This window comes from Chiloscyllium plagiosum, chromosome 23 (assembly GCF_004010195.1).
Source record: "Chiloscyllium plagiosum isolate BGI_BamShark_2017 chromosome 23, ASM401019v2, whole genome shotgun sequence".
In the NCBI taxonomy this organism is placed as follows: domain Eukaryota; kingdom Metazoa; phylum Chordata; class Chondrichthyes; order Orectolobiformes; family Hemiscylliidae; genus Chiloscyllium; species Chiloscyllium plagiosum.
Window position 1 is genome coordinate 9,410,913 of NC_057732.1, and position 20,921 is coordinate 9,431,833.

Consider the following 20,921-nt stretch of genomic DNA (forward strand, 5'->3'; position numbering starts at 1 on the left):
TGTAGGTCAGAGCAATTTCCTTCCGTATGAGGAATCAGATGGATTTTTAACAATAATTGAAAACAGTGTCAAGTTTGGCGATGCTTTCCAAACTGGATTCATTGATCTTAAATGTCCCCAGTTACCATGGTAGGATTAGAAATGATATCCCCAGAGCATTAGGCTGGATTTCAGAAATACTTAGTTTAGTGACATTATCATTACACCACAATCTCCCAGAACAGTGACATTTCCTGTTTGCATCAATCATCATTTCAAAACACATGTACCAGTTACTTCGCTGTAAAAGCTAAGTTAATGGTGCCGCAATTGAATGATTAACATTTTGAAATTGCCAATCTGCTTCTTCTGTAGGTCCTCCCACACAGCCCTGCTGTTAATTCTGGGAGCCAGTGAGGAGTAGCCAGATTTCAAACATTCTGTCATTTTAGTCAACCCACCCACACCTGATCTACAAATTAAAATTAAGTCACATGTCGAGAGAAATTTAAAAATTGAACTGTAAATTGAAGAGGGAAAATACTCCTTGCTAAGGTTTGGATACAATGCATTCGCATGATCTGAGCTGTCAATGGACCACATTATCTGAACATCCAATTCAATCAAATACGTTTTCTGGTTGAAGCATCTATATTTGGGCCAGTCAATGGTCTTATTACAACATACTGTATAATCAAGGCTATGCTCACAAACATTTTCAATTATGCAACACTTGCCTTATGTCAGGAGACACTTCAGAAATTTGTGGCGATTTATGTGAGAAAGACTTATTTTCTGTGAGAGTGAAATTCTGGTAGCAATGCTATGTTCCTCTCGACCCCCACCTCATGCCTGTCAAGAAATGGTAGAGTTTTGTTACTTGGTGCATTTCAAAGTAAGCTTTGATGCATGATGTGGACATCACCTCAGTATTGTAAAAATGTGACTGTGTTTGACAAATTAATGAGCTTATCCCTCATTTTCTATGACGTTTTCCACGACAGTTTCCAAATTTATGCCAGCAAAAATATTGTGCACTTTATCAACCATTAATAAATACAAAAACCTCATGTTTGTCAAAGTAAAAGCACATTCAGGAGAAAGTAAGAATGGTGCTGGAAAAGTACAGTACGTCAGGCAGCATTTGAGGAGCGGAAGAATCGATATTTTGGGCGTAAGCCCTTCATCAGGAATGAGGCTTGTGTGCCTGGGGGCTGAGAGATAAATGGGAGGGGTGTGGGGCTGTGGGGATGCAGCTAGCAATGTGGTAGGTAGATGGAAATGAGGAAACTGGTGAAAGCCACATTGACCTTGTGTGTTTGCAGGGTCCCAAGGTGGAAGATGAAGTGTTCTTCCTCCAGGCGTCGGGAAGTAGGGGTTAGGTGATGGAGGAGGCCTAGGACCTGCATGTCCTTGGTGGGGTGGGAGGGGGAGGTAAAATGTTCAGCCACGGGTCAGTGGGATTGGTTGGTGTGGGTGTCCCAGAGAGGTTTCTTCCCACATCTGACAGAAATTTACCTGTACTTCCACGCACGTTATCTACTATATCCGTTGCACCTGATGTGGTCTCCTCTACATTGGGGAGACAGGATGCCAACTTGCGAATCATTTCAGAGAACATCCCTGGGAGTCATTCAGCCCTTCAACACTGTTCTAACATTCGATTAAATCATGGCTGATCTGTATCTCAATTGTATCCTTCCAATTTTTATTCAAACTCCTTGATGTGGTCACCCAATAACAATTTGTTGGTAGAAAAACAGAAATTGCTGGAAAAGCTTAGCAGGTCGGGCAGCATCTGTGGACAGAAATCAGAGTTAGCATTTCGGGTCCAGTGATTCTTCCTCAGAACAACAATTTGCTGACACCAAGCTTGAGAATTACAATCCTATTGGTTTCCAGATTTCACTCCTTGATCCTATGGTTTTCATTAGAAGATTGTGCCCTCTTCTTCCAGGATGGTCAACAGAGAAATTAAATTCTCCTTCTGGCCAGTTGTATTATTCTGCAGTTTGAAGCATGTGAACTACATCAGCCTTTACCTTTCTCTGCATTCATTTACAGGATATGGCCACCGCTAGCTCAGCAAGCATTTATTGCCAATGCCTAACTGCCCTTGAGAACACTGTGATGAACCACCTTCTTGAAGCACTGCAGTCCATGTACCCTCAGTACTGTAAGGGAGAGAGTTTGCATGTATCTGTTGTCTTTCGTCCTTTAGTTAGTAGAGGTTGCAGGTTTAGCAGATCTTTTTTAATCAACCAACTCAGACATACTGGAGCAGGTGCAACTTGAACCAGGGCCTCCTGGTTCAGAGGTATGGACACTATCACTGCCACAAAAGCCCTCCAGCAGGTTTGGTAGACTCTGTCAAACGATCCTTCCCAACTCCATTGATCCTTCACAAACTCAGGCAAACATTTCCTCATGCTTTAACCTTTTTTAGATTTTGACAATTTAACTTTTTAAAAGCCTCATGAAGCTTTTCACTTTTTATTGATTCTTATGATATGGATGATAATGAACTGAAGCAAGAGCCAAGATCATATGCTCAAGGTCTGGACTGTGGGACATGAACCCACTGTATGAAATAAGCTACAAACTTTATCATGTGCAAATTATTTATAATATTGGCTTCTCTTTTCAGTGGCAAAGATGTATAACAATATTCATCTTACTAATGTGGAACATAAAGTGAGAGTTCAGAAACTATGATGTTGCAGTTTGATATTGCATGAGTTCCATTTGTAATTACTCTGATTAGTTAACTGGAAATACGATGAGGAAGTATTCCTTCACTCAGAGAGTTGTGAACCTGTGGAATTCTCTCCCACAGGAAGCTGCTGGGGCCAGTTCATTAGGTACATTGGAAAGGGACCTGGATATGGCCCTTGTGGCTAAAAGGATTGAGGAGTACAGAGAGAAAATGAGAGTGCGATACTGAGATTGCATCATCAGCCAGGATCATATTGAAAAGCGGAGCAGGCAGAGAGATTACTCCCATGCTACAGGTGGCTCTATATCCAACTTTCTCTGGTGGCGTAACCCAGTAGCAGAATTAAAAGTAAAGTCATTTATCATTCCAGCAGACCATCGGACTGGTCCTTCATGGATCAAAAGACAACTGATGTGGGGGAGGAGGGGGGAGTTGGGGTTAACCTGAGGCAAGGGGAGAGGTTGAGAAGAGAGCCCTTCATGCTAACCTCAGCCAGTGAAGGAATTGAAACATTGAAACATAGAAAATAGACTTGGGATAGGGCATTCGGCCCTTCAAGCCTGCTCCACCTTTCAATATGATTACGGCTGATTACACAATCTCACTATCGCACTCTCACTTTCTCTCTCGACCTCTCGATCCCTTTAGCTGCAAGGGCCATGTCCAGGTCCCTTTCGAATGTACCTAATGAACTGGCCCCAACAGCTTCCTGTGGGAGAGAATTCCACAGCTTCACAACTCTCTGAGTGAAGAAATACTTCCTCATCTTAATCTTGTCTGCCTTACCCCTTATTCTTAGACTGTGACTCCTTGTTCTGGATTTCCCCAACACTGGGAGTATTCTTTCTGCATCTAGCCTGTTCAGCCCCATCAGGATTTTATAGGTTTCCCACACTGAACCCTTACTGTTGGCATCATTCTATATTGCAAGGCAGCCATTTAACCAACAAATCTAGCTTCTGAGTCACCCTAACAATGTGGACATAGAGAAGGATGCTTCTTGTCGATGACTCCAGGGTTGGGGCTCTGTTTAAACATGATGATGGGGCCTCCTGATTTGTTCAGAGATGAGGAAAATTATTTTTCTCTCAGAAGGTTCCCAGACTTTGGAATTCAATGCCTCAAGAGGGCAGTGGAGACAGGGTCAGTGAATATTAAGAGGAAGGTAGATGGATTTTTGTTAAGCAGTGGATTCAAGGTTATCAGGGATATCTGGAAATGTGGAATTCAAAACAATCAAATCAATATGATTTTACTAAATGATGGAAAAGGCTCAAAGGGCTGAATCGCCAAATTCTGCTCCTACTTTGTATGATTGTTGTTCTTAATACTGACTTACCAGCTCTTGCCTCCTGCTCACAGTTTTCTGACACTAGATCACAACCTCTCCCATCCCATGTCTCCCAATTTGCCATCTCTACTGAGCATCAATCCTTGCATCTCTTCTGGGACAAGATCAGTCAAATTGCATCAAATGCATAACTGCATTAAATTGTGCCACAAAAACTATTCGTTGGATCACAGTGAGTCAGACAAACGTTTCAACTTTTCAAATGGTGCTTGCTTTTCTGGACCATTTCCCACTTTGAGGTCTTTCTCTCTCCTCTCTCTCTGTCCCTGCACTGTCACTGGTTGAACTGCCAGCCAATCAGCTGTTGCCACATAGCCTAGTTGGCAACATTGAGTGATGTCAGGCACCGGTGGACATCCAGCAACGTGCAATGCTTCATGAAGCATCGAAAGGAAGAGAACACTCTCCATAAGCAATGTTGCTATTCAGCGATGCCCAAGTCTCCTCGAAACTGCAAGTCTGTGAGACACATTGATAGAGTGGTGCACAGCAAACTGAAGGTTCTTCTCTGCAGGTGAATAGAACTGAACCTTCTGTCATCATCTCCTCTCAGTGAAATATTTATTGATTGCGACTTCCCTTTATCTAAAAATCGTAGAAAGGTCTAAAACCGGAAGCGGCTTGTTTTAAGTCGATGACTTCAATGAATGGGTTAAAGACATTTTTTTTTGTTTGTCTGAGCTTCCATCAACTAACTTTTCAAACGTTCCGAACTAAATGAACATTCTGGAATCAGTCTGCCCCAATTCAACATGGTATGGGAATAAAAGTATTTTCTAGAAAAGGAAAACCTTCCTGGAGAATGTTCTCACATTCCATTAAGATTACATCTAGTGTGACAACGACAACAGCTTTTAAGATTTGCCATTAGTCGTCAAGGTGACTGATATAAACATCTCAGTTTGGTCTCTTTTCCATCACAGCAGATTATGCAGATTTAACTCAACAACATGACATTCAAAAGCACATTGTTATAGATTGATGCAAGACGCGTGCACACTGCTGACATTCCCCTTGGCAGCATAGTGTGAGATGACAATAGATCAGCAGACACGGACTCAAGAGTGCTCATTAACTTTCAAATGTAAGAGGTACCAAGCCTCGGCAAAAGCACAACTTAGAGAGCTATAATTTTTATGTCTTCCACACAATATCATTATACAATAATTTCTCCAGGCTACACAAATAATGAGAAGCGGTGAGGGGGAGGGAAATCATAACTATGTCGGTCAAAACATTTCCTTTGGACATGCTGCGGTGCAATTTGCTGCTTTCTGTTAAATTGTGCGCAGATTTGGATGTGATCAATTACTGCTTACCTGACCATAATATTACAGGTAGCATTGCTCTATGTGGTAACTCATCCTTTTCCTTCAGAAAAGCACGTGCATCTGCTTCACACTGAAGAAACGGTTGCCAGTGGCAGGTGAGTCACTAACGGAAGGACACAAAATTTAAGTTAGTAGGCTGAGAAGAAACAAATGTTAAAAAGAAAAAGGATATTTCATGTTGGAAGCATAGAAACGTTACGGCAGGAAAGAGGCCATTCAGCCCATCATATCTCCATTAGCCCAGACAAAAAACTAGACACCCATTTCAATCATGGTGGCTCAGTGGTTAGCACAGCTGCCTCACAGCACCAGGATCCCAGGTTTGATTCCAGTCTCAGGCAACTGTCTGTGTGAAGTTTGTGCATTCTCCCTGTGTCTGCGTTGGTGTTCTCCGGGTGCTCTTGTATCCTCCCACAGTCCAACGATGTGCAGGTCAGGTGAATTAGCCATACTAAATTGTCCATAGTGTTAGGTGCATTAGTCAGAGGGAAATGGGTCTGGGTGGGTTACTCTTTGGAGGGTCGGTGTGGACTGATTGGGCCAAAGGGCGTGTTTCCACGCTGTAGGGAATCTAATCTAATCAATTTCACATTCTGGTTCTTGGTACGTAGCCATCAGTTCATTTCAGGTTCAAATGCAAGTATCTTTTAAATGAGTTGAGAGTTTTTGCCTCCATCGCAAAACCAGACATTGAATTTGAGGCACCTACCTCCTTATCATGTAAAGGGATAACCCTTTAGAACTGAGATGAGGTGGAATTTCTACAGCTAGAAGGTGGTGAATCTCTCAAACAAGTAAGCTATTTTGGAAAATGTTGAGGGTGGTGGATTCTCAGGGGAATGTAGCATGAACAGCCAAGTTTGTGGTATCGAGACTGGCTCTAATGCAATAAGGGGTACGTCAGTTCCAAGAGATCAGTTGTGTTCGGGGACTCTCTAGTCTGAGGCACAGACAGACGTTTCAGCGAAAAATCAGAATGGTGTGTTGCCTCCCTGGTGCCAGGATCAAGGATGTCTCAGAGAGGGTGCAGAATGTTCTCAAGGGGGAGAGGGGCCAGCAGGAGGTCATTTTCTTCCCCAAATGCATTACCTCTCAATATTCTGGATCTTCTATTTGCCACTTTTGTATCAACCTAGGGTTGACAGTCAGCCTCTACACTATCACTACACGGTTGCTTTTTTGTGTTCATCTGCAAATTCCCTGGTCACATCTTCTACATCTAAGAAACAAACAGCAGGCCACCCAATACTCAAGCCTACGGAACATCACCAGAAATTGCTTCCCATTCACAAGTTTATCCCTCAACCGTTACACTTTGTTTCCTGAACTGAATCAATTATAGATCAAACTTGCCGCATTCCCCTGAAATCCATAGGATTTTCATTTTGTGACCCTTCAGTCTTTTACTAACATCCACTGCATTACCCTAATCAATTCCCCTTATTACCTCCTCAAAACAAATCAGTAAAATTTCTGAACAGAACCATAATGAATATCCCTGTATAATCCGTGCCTTTCTAACTGAGAGATTAACCTGTTTATCAGAATTGACTCTAATAATGTTCTCATCACCAAAGTCAGACTGAACACCCTAAATATTTGGCCTATCTCTCTCTCTCTGTCTCTTGTGCAAGAACCTAAAGGGGAACCTATTTAAGACAAAGGGCATCATGAGCCATTGGAACTCTTCCTCAAAAGGCAGTTGAGAAAAGCACTTGAGTACTTTTAAGGCGGAGGTAGATAGATTATTGTGGGGGGCAAGGTGGAATGTGAAGTAATTGGATTAACCTATTATTAGACAAGATTTTAATATTACATCCACTCATTGAATGGAGGAACAGGCTCAAGTGGCCGAGTAGCCCATATCTGCTTCTAATTCATCTGTCTTTATGTTTGCAACTTAAAAAATGCATTTTTTTCTCTTGAAAGGAATTACTTGCTGGGTATTGGAAACAGCACAGGAATCAGAATAATTGATAGCTCATTCAGAGCATTGGCACAGGCATAATAGGTAAAATGGCTCCTTTCTGTTCGATACAAATCTATGATTTTGTGTTGGAATGCCACATAAAAACATAGAAACATGGCACAGATGTAGGCCATTCAGCCCTTTGAGCCCACCTCACATCGTGGTTGACCGTCTATCTCAGAACCATTTTCCTGTTTTCTCTCTTTCACTCTTGATGCCATTAATTTCTAAAATTTGCACTCTCTTTCCTGAATATACAGATACTTAGTGACCCAATACAGTCCTTGTATGACAACTCTTATCCAGTTGGTTGCTTTGGGTGTCACCTGACCCATTTTCCATGTGATGTAAGTAACTGTACATTTGAAAAAAGCCTTTGTGCATAAGTACTTTATTTGACCTGTCTGGTCAAAAAGGCGATTGAAGAAATACCTCAAGACATCCAACCATTTTAATTCAGCATTAAAGGTTTTCTTTGGTATTTCTTCTGAAGGGCAAATATCCCTGTGAAAAATGTTATCTATTTAAATAGCGCACTACTATGTAGCTGAAATCAGATTCACCTCACTTAGTTCAACTTCATAATGCTATAATATCTTATAATGACATAGCAACATTATGTATTCTGCAATGTTTACTGTAAATTAGAAGGAAAACTTATCACCGTTATCACTATATTATAATCAACTTCCTTTATTACAATAGGCAATTAACTATAGAACTTGATTAGATTGACTGTTTTTTTTTTAATTTTGCTAATATTTACATACTACATTTCTCCTCCCTCTGGAGTTCACTTGCTTTACAAGCTATTGACAGAACTTTCCTATAGCCTCGCTTCTGGTTGTACCTGGAAAACAACTGCCTCGCAGTTTCCCTAGCCAGTTCCTTACAGAGGGGAAGACACCACTTTATGTCTTGTGACTCACCACTTTGAGAATTGATACAAACTTGCATCCACCAACCTATGCAAAAAGCCATCAGCTTACAAATCCCCTTAAACGGAGGCAATCTTGTTGATCTTTCCCAGAAGTATATTACACTACTGATATATTCTTAAAGCAAAGTGATCGTCTTCCTAAATGAGTGAGTGTCCTTTTAAGCCAACGAGGCTTGCCAGTTCTGTTATTGTCTCATCGCTGGTTCCAATAGTGGATACAAGAGGGAGCAGGGGAGGTGGTGATGTACAGGGAGAATGTGGGAAAAGGACATTGCAATTAAATCGGGACAAGAAGGAATCATCTTTAGAAACAGCCTGAAGTCTTCCCTCCAAGTAGACAGTTGATAAATCTTTTCATTGCTTCCGTGTTTTAATGCAAAGATGGATTGCAGTGATCAGGTAAGGTACATTGTAAAGTTCAATTGATTAAAGTCATCAAATATTTTCAGGTTAGCTCAACTGGCGGCACACTTGCCTTTGATTCAGAATGCCAGCAATTCTTGAGTCCCTAAAATGATACAGAGAAATGAGACATTGTTGGAGAGGCATCTCATTGACAGTTTATTTCCAGTTTCAGAGAACAAAAAGAACCCACTGTATCTGTGCGTGTAAATGAATCCCTCGCTTAGCACCATTCACCTACTTTCTCTCACAGCAATCCACATTGCTCTTTTTTAAAAATAACCTGCTAATTCTCTTTCAGAAGCCTCAATTGAAATTGCCTCCACCACTCCACCCTGAGGTGGTGCACTCCAGCCTAATCATCCACTAGTCCCTGGACGGTTGGTTCATAATGCGGATTGACATATTGCTGATAGTTACTGAAGCAGAAGTGATATGAGGAAATGTGTGATCACAAGGCGAGTGATTGGAAGAAAAAGGCAAAGTTGCCATTGTCCTAGAGGATAAGACCATAAGACATAGAAGCAAAAGTAGGTCATTCAGCCCATCAAATCTGCTCTACCATTCAATGAGATCATGGTTAGTCTCATAGTCCTCAACTCCATTTTCCTGCCTTTCCCCATGACCTTTACTGCTTAAAAATCTGTCTCTCTCAGCATGGACAGCTCCTTCTGTAGAGAGAGTGCATAGGGCTGTTCTCTCAATAGCGAGGGATGACTGGTGGCAGCTTTCACCTGAAACTCATGACAGGTCAGGCAGGGAGCAAGGCTGATAAGGAGATACCCTCAATCTGCACCTTTTCATTTTTGAACCTGTAGGAAGATTTTCTCCCGATTTACCCCAACCAGATCATTCACCATTTTAAATACTTTAATCAGACCTCCTCTTAGTCTTCACTTTTCCAAGGAAAACATTGCCAACTTCTCCAATCCATCATTATAATTGAAGTTTCTCATCCTTGGAACCACATCTGTAAATCTCTTCTACACTGTTTCCAATTCCCTTACATCCTTCCTCAAGTGTGGCACCCAGAACTGGATGAAATTCTCCAGCTGAGATCTAACTAATTGTCTTTAATGTCCTTGCTCTTGTAATCTACTCCAGGATTAATAACGCCAAAGTCAGTTTATACTATAATTTATTATATACTTTATTAACTGCTCTCTCCACTGGTTTTGCCATCTTTGATGACGAATACACGTAAATACCCTGGCCTCTCAGCTCCTCTAGTCCTTTAAGTTTGTACACTTTGTTTCATATTGTCTTTCCATGTTCTTATTATCGAAATGTCTGACCTCACATTTCTCCAAGTTGAGCTTCATCTGCCCCTTTTCTGCCATTTCCACCAACATCTTTATGTCCATTGGAAGTTCTACCCTATGGTGTCCCAGTTTACAATACTTCTAAGTTTGGTATGATCTACACATTTTGAAATTGTGGTGTGAATACCTTAGTCTAGAGAGTTACTACATATATATATATATATATATATATATATATCTCGAAAAGGAAAAGTCCCACCACTCATTCCCCATTATTTACGGAACATGACACTTTCTCAAAGGGCCGCAATAGATGGATCATACATGATTTCCCCAAGCTTATGCTGTGAACTGATAGCTAGGTTTAAAAGGTTATCAATAAGTTTGATTTGTAAAGTGCTATATTTTATGCAAAAGGAATTTGTGCTTAACTTGCACTTCTTTTCACTGAGAAAAGGCTTTGGATAGTGGCAATCCATGCTTTAATTCCCACTGAAATTGTAGCAGTGGTAAAAAAGTAAGCCAGACAAACCTCACAGAATATGAGTTCCCTGACTGGGGTTGTTAATCTAGTCAAAATCAGGGAGCCCTGGCTGACAGGAGTGTCTGACATCCATTCAAACTGAGAGCTAGCTCTGAGGGAGCTGGATCTCTGTCAAGTTTTCTCCATGTGTAAGTATAGGTGATACCGGCCTCTGGAGAGTTATCTCATAAATGTGTCATTTCATCAGAGTCTACCTGCCTGGTCTGTGGTCATTCAGTTAACTAAGACTGATAGTTAACAAAAATCTCCATGCCAACCATAGACCAATCAATTAGTACTCTCATCTCATGCTGTATAAGTTGATGCTTCCAATAAAAAATTGGTTTAGACCATAAGACAATGAGAATAGGAACAGGTGTAGGCTGTTCACCCCTCAGGCCTGCCCTACCATTCCATAGGATCATGGCTGACCCAATAGTCTTCACATCCACTTTCCCAGCCCTTCCCCATAACCCTCAATTCCCCCACTGACCCAGGAGTCTAGCTATCTCAGCCTTAAATATACACAAGGCCTCTTCCCTCATAAATCTCTGTGGCAAGAGTTCCAAAGACTCTTGATAAGGAATTCCTCCTCATCTCATCCTAAATTAGCATGCCTTAATTCTGCAACAGTGCACTCTGGTCCATGACTGTTTCTTATGCTCAGTCCTGATGAGAGCAAGATGAAAAGCATTTGAATTGTGTCTCTTTTCAAGTTTAAGTTAATGTTAAGTTCTCTCACAATCTCATTTTCCGTGTCAACATTAAGAATAAACAGGTTACCCCATACATCTTCCTTATCACTTTTAAACAGCTCTGTTGATGGAGCTTCTTCCTCTCTGAGTGTGGCCTGCAAAGCATCTATTTCCTTGATAAACACAGATGCATGTTATTTGTTGAATACTCTTCATCTCCATTGGTAAATCTTTTGGTCCTCAAATTGGCTTCACTCCTCCTTTTTCCATCCATTGCTACTTTTATGCTAACATTCAAATGATGCCCACTTGTTAGACTAGTAAGAGTAGTCTTGGCAACGATAGAAGTGGGTCAGGAAGCTCCCACGGTGTTCTGGCCAATTTTTCTTTTATTCATTCACGGGATGAGGGTATCTCTGGCTAGACCAGCATTTATTGCCCATCCCAGAGGGCTGTTTAGAGTTGACCACATTGCTGTGGGTCTGGAGTCACAAGTCGTCCAGACCAGGTAAGGACGGCAGTTTCCTCCCCTGAAGGACATTAGTGATCCAGGTGGGCTTTTCCCAATGGATTCATGGTCATCGTTTGACTGTTAATTTTCAAATTTATTTTTACTGAATTCTAATTCCACCACCTGCTGTGGTAGGATTCAAACTCAGGTCCCCACAACACTATCTGGATCTCTGGATAAAATCAGCGATAAAACCATTTTGGCCTTCACCTCCCCAATATTGCCAATTTGATCCAATACCTCCAAAAAAAGTTAGTTGATCATTCATCCTATTCCTGCTTATGAAATTGTGCAAATGCCCCCGGATTTGTCCGCACAAATATGCTGATAATTTAATTCATTCGCAGCAAAGTGTTTTTGAGATGCAGCAGAAATATCATCTTTTTCTGGTAACTATTAGACACGGATCGGATATCTCGTTCCAAGAACCAGCACAAGCATCTTGGCCAAATGGCCTTCTCTGCTCTGCGCTTCCATGACTACATCAAGTAACTCATGCATGGTATTGAAATAAGATACCCTTGCTTATCACCACCTAGTTAGACATTACCAGAGGCATGTGCTACTATTGATTATTAACGGTTGAAATAACAAGACAAAAGGTGACCTTGCATCAATGTAACTGTTTCTAACACATGCTCCTGTCAGGAAATTAGTACCATTAGAAATTTATAGCAGATATGAAAAATTATTTGCTCTTAAGCTGCATGCACAATCCCAGTCTTCTCTTAATAGCCTTCTTTTATATGCCTTTCCATCTTTCACTTTTGAATGACCCCTAGTGGTGTTCTGTGCTTAATACCACCAGAGGCTCCTTGGTAGAGGCTCTATCAGAATGCCAACAGGAAAAGCCTCATGCGCTCCTTCTTATCCAGAAAGTGTAAGCAAGTGAAAGCTGTTGCTTGTGTGCAAACATTTAAAAAAACATAGTTAGCTAACTTCTGCTGTGAGATCAAACACTAGACTGGGAAAAAAATTCTCCAATCATGTCTCACTACAATATCTCCACCCTCCTGGTCAGTGCCAAACTCAAATTCATTATCTCTCTCTCTCTGGATGTTGCCAGGGTTGGAGGATTTGAGCTATAGGGAGAAGCTGAACAGGCTGGGGCTGTTTTCCCTGGAGCGTCGGAGGCTGAGGGGTGACCTTATAGAGGTTTACAAAATTATGAGGGGCATGGATAGGGTAAATAGGCAAAGTCTTTTCCCTGGGGTCGGGGAGTCGAGAACTAGAGGGCATAGGTTTAGGGTGAGAGGGGAAAGAAATAAAAGACACCTAAGGGTCAACTTTTTAAACACAAAGGGTGATACGGATATGGGATGAGCTGCCAGAGGAAGTGGTGGAGGTTGGTACAATTGCAACATTTAAAAGGCATTTGGATGGGTATATGAATATGAAGGGTTCGGAGGGATATGGACCAGGTGCTGGCAGGTGGGACTAGATTGGATTGGGATATCTGGTCGGCATGGACGGGTTGGACCGAAGTGTCTGTTTCTATGCTGTATATCTCTATGACTGTCTCTCTCTCTCTCTTGTTTTGAGAAATCTACTGATGCCATATTCTGCCACCAAGCATTTAATAAGAGTGACAATTTGGCCACTGACAAGGGGGATGTACATTTAAAGGATAATTTGCCACTAGCAAGGGGCTGTATTAACCATCACTGCTGCAAAGGGTTTGACTCAACAAGTTAAATTGCCATTGACAATAATGTAATAGGTAAGCCACTATTCCACTATCTGGGGAATATAGATATAGAGTAAATCACCAAATAACACTACAGGGCGAGTTTGGAATTACATTCGGCATGGACTGGTTGGACCGAAAGGTCTGTTTCTGTGCTGTATGTCTCTAAGACCCTGTCAGAAGTCACACAACACCAGGTTATAATCCAACAGCTTTCAGAGTGCTGCTCCTTTAATGGGTGAAGTCAATGATTCTATGGCAATCTCTCATCAGAGAGAAATGACTGATGGTGGCTTAAGCTGAAGTGCACCAGGTGTCAGGTGAGGGATAAGGTTGAGACGGAGCCTTTCCTGGTAACCTTGGGCATTGTTGGCATCACCCGTATTGCAGGCCAGCTGTCCAGCCAACTGAGCTAACCTTCTTTAAAAGAGAAGGCATTGTTGCTATCATCAGAAGCACAGGTGTAAGTCCCAACAGCGTTGATAAATCACTAGTTTTCCATGTCACAAGCTATTAATTCTAATGTAGAAAGAAAGACTTGATAACCAATCCACACCCCTCATAGCAGTTAGGCTCTCTGTAACTGCTTGGTTAAAATACTGGCAGATGATCATGACTTCTGAAATTTACAAGAGTTTAACCAGCCAATCTCTAATTACTCCGCCTACGTTCCTACTGATAACTGAACTTCAGCTTTTTCTCATGTTTTGTTTTCTTTTGGATAGTGAGAGGGAGGCGGTGTCAGGATATATCAACACATCTTTTCATCTCTGAAAGTTAGGTTTGATTCCAGCACAAAATAATCAGGTGAGCTGACTCTTTCTGTCAGTTGTAGGCAGTCAATGAAAAATTAATTTGGGTAGTTTCTTTTTGTCTCTGTCTGGGCACAGCAGCCCAGTCTAAAAATCCATTGATTTGGCACTAAATGACTAGTTAGGTCAGAGATGATGCAGCAATATGTACTCTACCTTCTTCAATTGGAGTGAAGGCTTTTAATTAGAATTAGATAGACAGGGTTACACTGGATTTGACAATACTAAAGCTAATTTGGCCATACTTAACACTAACCTAATTGGCCAGATTAAAAAGATGCTCAAATCCCTCACTTATAGGTAAAGACATATAATAATTCAACATTACAACAATATAGTTTGCAGGATCAATAGACTGGGCTGCATTTGATCCCATTATCCCTTGATGTATTTATTCTAACTTGTTTTAAAGTTTCAAAGAAATATTTCACTGCCATTTCTGTGCTGTAGTTCTCAACCTGTACAATCTGGAAACTGTGCCTTTATGTTGTTTCTCCTTACAAATGCTGTGTGAGCCAGGACTTACAATCATCTTAGCCCCAGTTAACTAAGCAACAAAAACAATTTGTTGGATTTTCAATCAATATTGAATAGCACAATAACAAAGCAGAACCAACATAATTCACAGACTAAATATTAATTCTAGTATTTAACTACAAGAGAAGGAGCACAGAGAATCCGCAGAACTGAAACATAAGTCATAAATATTGACTGAGATTTGACAGGGTGTCAGGACATGGCTTAAGATTTGATGGGGCAACAGCTACAAAATATGAATGTGAGGGTGTAGTGTGAAATGCCCATCACCTTCTTGCCAGGAAGGTGGCAAATGTGCCATTTATCTAGAGAGCAATTATGGCTCTGATGTGGCCAATTATTGATGAGTAATGGCCTCTTCTCACTGCTGTTGACTTGTCACCCAACATGAAGTGTCTCTGTGCCACATGCAAATACTGCCAGTTTATATAAAAGCCTTCTTGAAGGGTTGTTGAGGAGATTTGCCTGATTTGCACCTCATCTCTGAAAGAAATGGGAACCCCGTGCTAAGCAATTGGTTGCCAGCTTGATGTAAAATCTTTTTAGGTTTCCCAGAAATGGCCGCAGCAGGTTACCCCTGACTTTCCAACTTATGGATGGGTCAAAAATCCTTCGTTTGGAAATGATGAAATTCCTTTGCTGAGTTTAGCTCACAATCAGCCCAATGAAAATGATACGTGATCATGGGAGATTGGAAATGAGCTGATCCCCAGTTGGGTCAAAAGCTGTTCAGAATATTTGCACTGGTTCATGATGGAGCTGAAAACCAATGTCTGATTGGCTAGGGTGGATTCTAGACAATGTAACCATTGTCAATTCTCATAAAAACCACCTGCTTCACTCATATCCTTTAGAGAAGAAAATCTGCTGTCCTTACATAATCTACACGTGACTCCAGACCCACAAATGACAATCACCTGATGAAGAGGCAACACTCCAAAAGCTAGTGCTTCCAGATAAACCTGTTGGACTATAACCTGGTGTTGTGTGACTTTTAACTTTGACATTTAACAACCTTCCTGCATAATCTATTTACCTCAAGAACAATTAAATTTGGATAACAAATTGGCCTTACCAGTGATACCCATGATGTTTGAAAGAATAAAGAAATAGAAGGTAGGTTTTCTGCTAAACACCTTTCCCAGGGTTAGTGTCTATTTTTACCAATATGGTAGAGGAAAACATCTTAATACTCTCACAAGATGAGAATCTTGTCATAAGCAAGATGTAGTTTGTTTCTTGATAGCAACAAAATAAAAGTTATACTTTTAGATGTAATCATTACACATCGATGTAATAGACATTGTTGCAGGAATGTGAGGAAGACCCAGTCTGGCAGGCCTGTTCCTTCAAACTATTCTCCTATCAAGTCCATCTGGCATAACTCATAGTGGGCGGTGCTTAAAGCACTCTCTAGCATTAATCCTTTCAGACTCTATCACTCATACACTTTTTATGTTTCTAACAAGCCATTTGAAGCGTTGAATTTGAACAGCAGATCTATGGGCATAGAGTCACAGAGTCATAGAGTTGTACAGCATGGAAACAGACTCTGCGGTCCAACTTGGAGAAAGTGAGGACTGCAGATGCTGGAGATCAGAGTATGGTGCTGGAAAAGCACACCAGGTCAGGCAGCATCCGAGGTGCAGGAAAATCATCGATAAAGGGCTTATGCCTGAAATGTCGATTCTCTTGCTCCTCGGATGCTGCCTGACCTGTTGTGCATTTCCAGCACCACTTTCTTGACCCTGCAGTCCAACTTGTCCATGCTGACGAGATCTCCTAAATTATTGTAGTCTCAATTGCCAGCATTTGGCCCAGATCCCTCTAAACCCTTCTGATTCATGTACCCATCCAGATGCCTTTTGAATGTGGTAATTGTACCAGCATCCACCACTTCCTCTGATAGTTTTTTTCCAAACAGCCATCATCCTCTGTGTGAAAACATTGGTACTTAGGTTCCTTTTAAATCTTTCATTTCTTACTTTAAACCTATATCCTCTAATTTTAGACTCCCCGACTCTGGGGAAAAGACCCTAACTATTTATCCTACCCATGCCTTTCATCATTTTAAAAACCTCTATAAGGCTCAGCCTCTTATGAACCAGTGAAAAATGTCCCAGCCTACCCAGCTCCTCCTTATAACTCAAGCCCTCCAGTCCCAGAAACATCCTGGTAAATCTTCTTTGCACACTTTCCAATTTATTAATATCCTTGCTAGAGCAAAACTGTACATAGTGACCAAAACTGTACATAGTGCTCCAGATGTGGCCTCACCAATATCCTATACAAACACATGACATCCCAACTCCTATACTCAATGGTGTGAGTAATGAGGGCAAGTGTGCAAAATGCCTTCTTTATCTTCCTGTCTACATGTGATGCAAATTTCAAAGAACTATGTACCTGAACTCTGAGGTCACTGTATGACAGCATCCCTAGGGCCTGACAATTAGCTGTCAAATTCCTGCCCTTGTTCATCTTACCCAAATGCAACACTTCACATTTATCCAAATTAAATTCCATCTCCTCAGCCCATTGGTTCAATTGATCAAGATCCCTTTGTAATCTTAAATACCTTTCTTCTTGTTCAGAAGATTGGCATTTCTTGTCCATCCCCAGTTGGACCGGAATAGCTGCTTTCTTAAAAACCCCAGATTGCCTAAGACAAATCCCCCACCCCAAAAAACGGATGGCCATGAGAATCAGAATGGGATTCCCTCCTAGTCCACACATACAGGCGCTCCTCCAGCAGCTGGGAGACGTAGGTCACAACTTCCTGCGAAACCTGAGACATCACCCACATTGGTAATCTGTCACATGCAGATTGCTCCATCAAACTCAGCAGACTCAACTTTGGGCCAACATTCGCTCTCTATACTGGTGCCGATATGCAGGCTATTGTACCTGTACAGACTGGTCCACAACGGAAAGCAGTTCCTGGTGCTGCTATGGGCAAAAGAACTGGGAAATGACACCCCACTCTCACAGGCAGACTGGGAGACATACTCCCTTCCCGCAGACAGACTAGGATGCATACCCTCCTCCAGACAGTCTGGGACACATATCCTCCTCCCCCAGACAGACTATGACACATACACCCCTCCCACAGACAGACTAGGACACATACCCACCTCCCCAAGACAGACTGGGACACATATCCTCCTCCCACAGACAGACTACGACACATACACTCCTCCCACAGACTGACTAGGACACATATCCTCCTCCCACAGACAGACTAGGACACATACCCTGCTCCCCCAGACAGACTGGGACACACATTCTCCTCCCTCAGACAGACTAGGACACACACACTCCTGGGAGACTCCATGCCATCTCCCTCAATGCTTCTTTCACTCAATGCTGCTCAGTCATTGCTATTCACTTTCCTGATGCTGTGCCTCCATTCATCTCAGCAATATGCAGCCCGTTGTAATGTGCACAATAACCCCTGCCCTCCACCCCACAAGCAGTCACCTATATTCTGCATGCCACTTGGGTCTGGACGGAGTTCAGGGATACAATGTACCTGGGTGTGCTGGGAACAAGCCCTCTGTCTGTAAAGTGTCAGTAAGCATCATCTAAAGGTGCATCACAGTAAGTACAAAGCAACATGTATTTAACTGAAAACTTGGAGCTGAAGAAGAATCATATTGGACTTGAAATGTTAACTCTCATTGTTGCCACAGATGTTGCCAGATGCGCCATGTTTCTCAAGCACTTTCAGTTTTTATTTCAGATCTCCTGTGTTTATTTTCTTCATATTTCTTTCAGACAATTTGGACAATTTGCCAAAAGCATTTATTAACTTTATCTAGGGCATTCAAGGAATTAATTTGCTGAATGTGATTGTTAGAAGTAATCTTCTGTTGAGATAACTGGATTTGCTGTCTGTATTTCCATCTATCTTTAAGCCTTCTATTATTTTTACAACTCATCCAGTATCTGGAATATTTGACAACTTGGTAACTATGAAGTCTCCTGTCTGTCATAGTGGGATGCGTCAATTGTTCTAAGAAGTCTGAATGAAATGACTGTCTCTCCAGGAAGATTGAAAGCTGTCAGACATCTGATCCAACAGAATCCCCTTCTGTAAGAACTCGTCATCCATTAGGATCAGTTGTCAGTGCATAAAAGAGGAGCTTAGTGCAATTTTGTAATTGAAACATGAGAACCAACCTAGGAACCTGCAATTTGAACTTTGTCAACTTTTTGCACAACTTATTAGAGTCCATGACATACGCTTTCATGGAAAGGTCACCTGCTTTCCAAAAGCTATCAAATTCTGACCAGGCCACAAGAGCATTTAGCAGGCCTTTTTTCGTAAAGCAGCACTCCAAAAGTTAGTGCTTCCAATTAAACCTGTTGGACTATAATCTGGTATTGTGTGATTTTTAACTTTGGCGGCACGGTGGCTCAGTGGTTAGCTCTGCTGCCACACAGCTCCAAGGACCCGGGTTCAATTGCCACCTCGGGTAACTGTCTGTATGGAGTTTGCACATTCTCCCCGTGTCTGCTTGGGTTTCCTCTGGGTGCTCTGGTTCCCTCCCACAGTCCAAAGATGCGCAGGTTAGGTGAATTGACCATGCTAAATTGCCCCTAGTGTTAGGTGCATTAGTGAGGGGTAAATGTAGGGGAATGGGTCTGGGTGGGTTACGCTTCGGAGGGTGGGTGTGGACTTGTTGGGCTGAAGAGACAGTTTCCACACTGTAGGGAATCTAATCTTCTTTCTTGTAGTCATCATCCAGGTGTTGTATTAGCGAGTCAGAACTTTTGTCGCTATCCCACTGACAGGAATCATTCCCAGGAATAAAACTTAGTCTGATTAACATTCTTGAGGGAGGTGGCAATGTCAAACCTACATCAAAACAGCAACCTTCTTCTTCTAATTGCCAAATGGCTCCAGCATCAGAGGACATGCAACCCTGAACCAATCATACGTGTCCAATTAATACCCACCACGTAAGTACAACAAGTATCCAATTGTTGTGCAGTTAATTAGGTTCATATTGGAAATTCCAGCTTATAGTGCTGAAATACTTCCAGTGCACACTGAGAGAGTACTGCACAGTTAGAGGTTCTAACTTTTGCACGAGAACCTATCAGGTGTCTGTAAAATATACCCTGGTAGCATTTGGAGAAGAACAGTGAAGTTTCTGATATTTGTATTTATTCCTGAGCCAGAACAAGACAGTTATTTGGTGGCTGTAGTGTTATTGCTGTTTGTCAGGATTTGCTGTGCACAGATTAGCTGCCATTGTCTGAAATATTACAATACTGACTAGACCAATCGAAGCGGGAGTAAGCCATCTAACCCTTGAAGCCTGCTTTAGATGATGGATGATCATTGACCTCAACTCCATTCTCCCACACTATCCCCATATCTCCTGATATCATTAGCATCTGGGTTAGAGATGAGGACTGAGATGAGGAGAAATATCTTTACTTGTGGGCAGTGAACCTGCGTCCAAGTGAAACCATTTCTCCTCACCTCAGTGCTAAATGCCTTTGCTTTTTATTCAGCCACTGCGACCCTCGGTTCTAAAATCCCCTCTCTCTCGCTCACCTACCACCCCTACCAGCCAGAGGCACCTACCCTGTCTGGCCCTTTAAGAATCTTGTAAAACTGCCTTTCAAAAGATCACCGTTGGCTGTAAAGTGGTTTAGAGAGGCCTGAGGCTGTGAAAGGTCCAGAAAAATGCAAGAGCTGTTTGCTTCCTTCACCCAATCCAAGTGCAATACCAATAACCAATCTCAGGACTGTTTATGCATTTCAACTTCACACTGATAGTAGATACAGTGGGAAAAGCCAGTTCGTGGTTTCATAATTTGAGGGCATAACTGTAAGATCAAAACATAGAAACATAGAAGATAGGAGCAGGAGGAAGCCATTCAACCAATCGAGCCTGCTCTGCCATTCATCACGATCATGGCTGATTGTCCAACTCAATAGCCTAATCCTGCTTTCTCCTCATAACCTTTGATCCCATTCACCCCAAGTGCTATATCTAGCCGCCTCCTGAATACATTCAATGTTTTGGCATCAACTGCATCCTGTGGTAATGAATTCCACAGGCTTCCCGCTCTTTGAGTGGAGAAATGTTTCTTCATCTCCAACCTAAATGGTCCATCCCGAATCCAAACACTGTGACCCTGGTTCTGGCCATACCCACTATCAGGAACATCCTCCCTGCATCTACCCT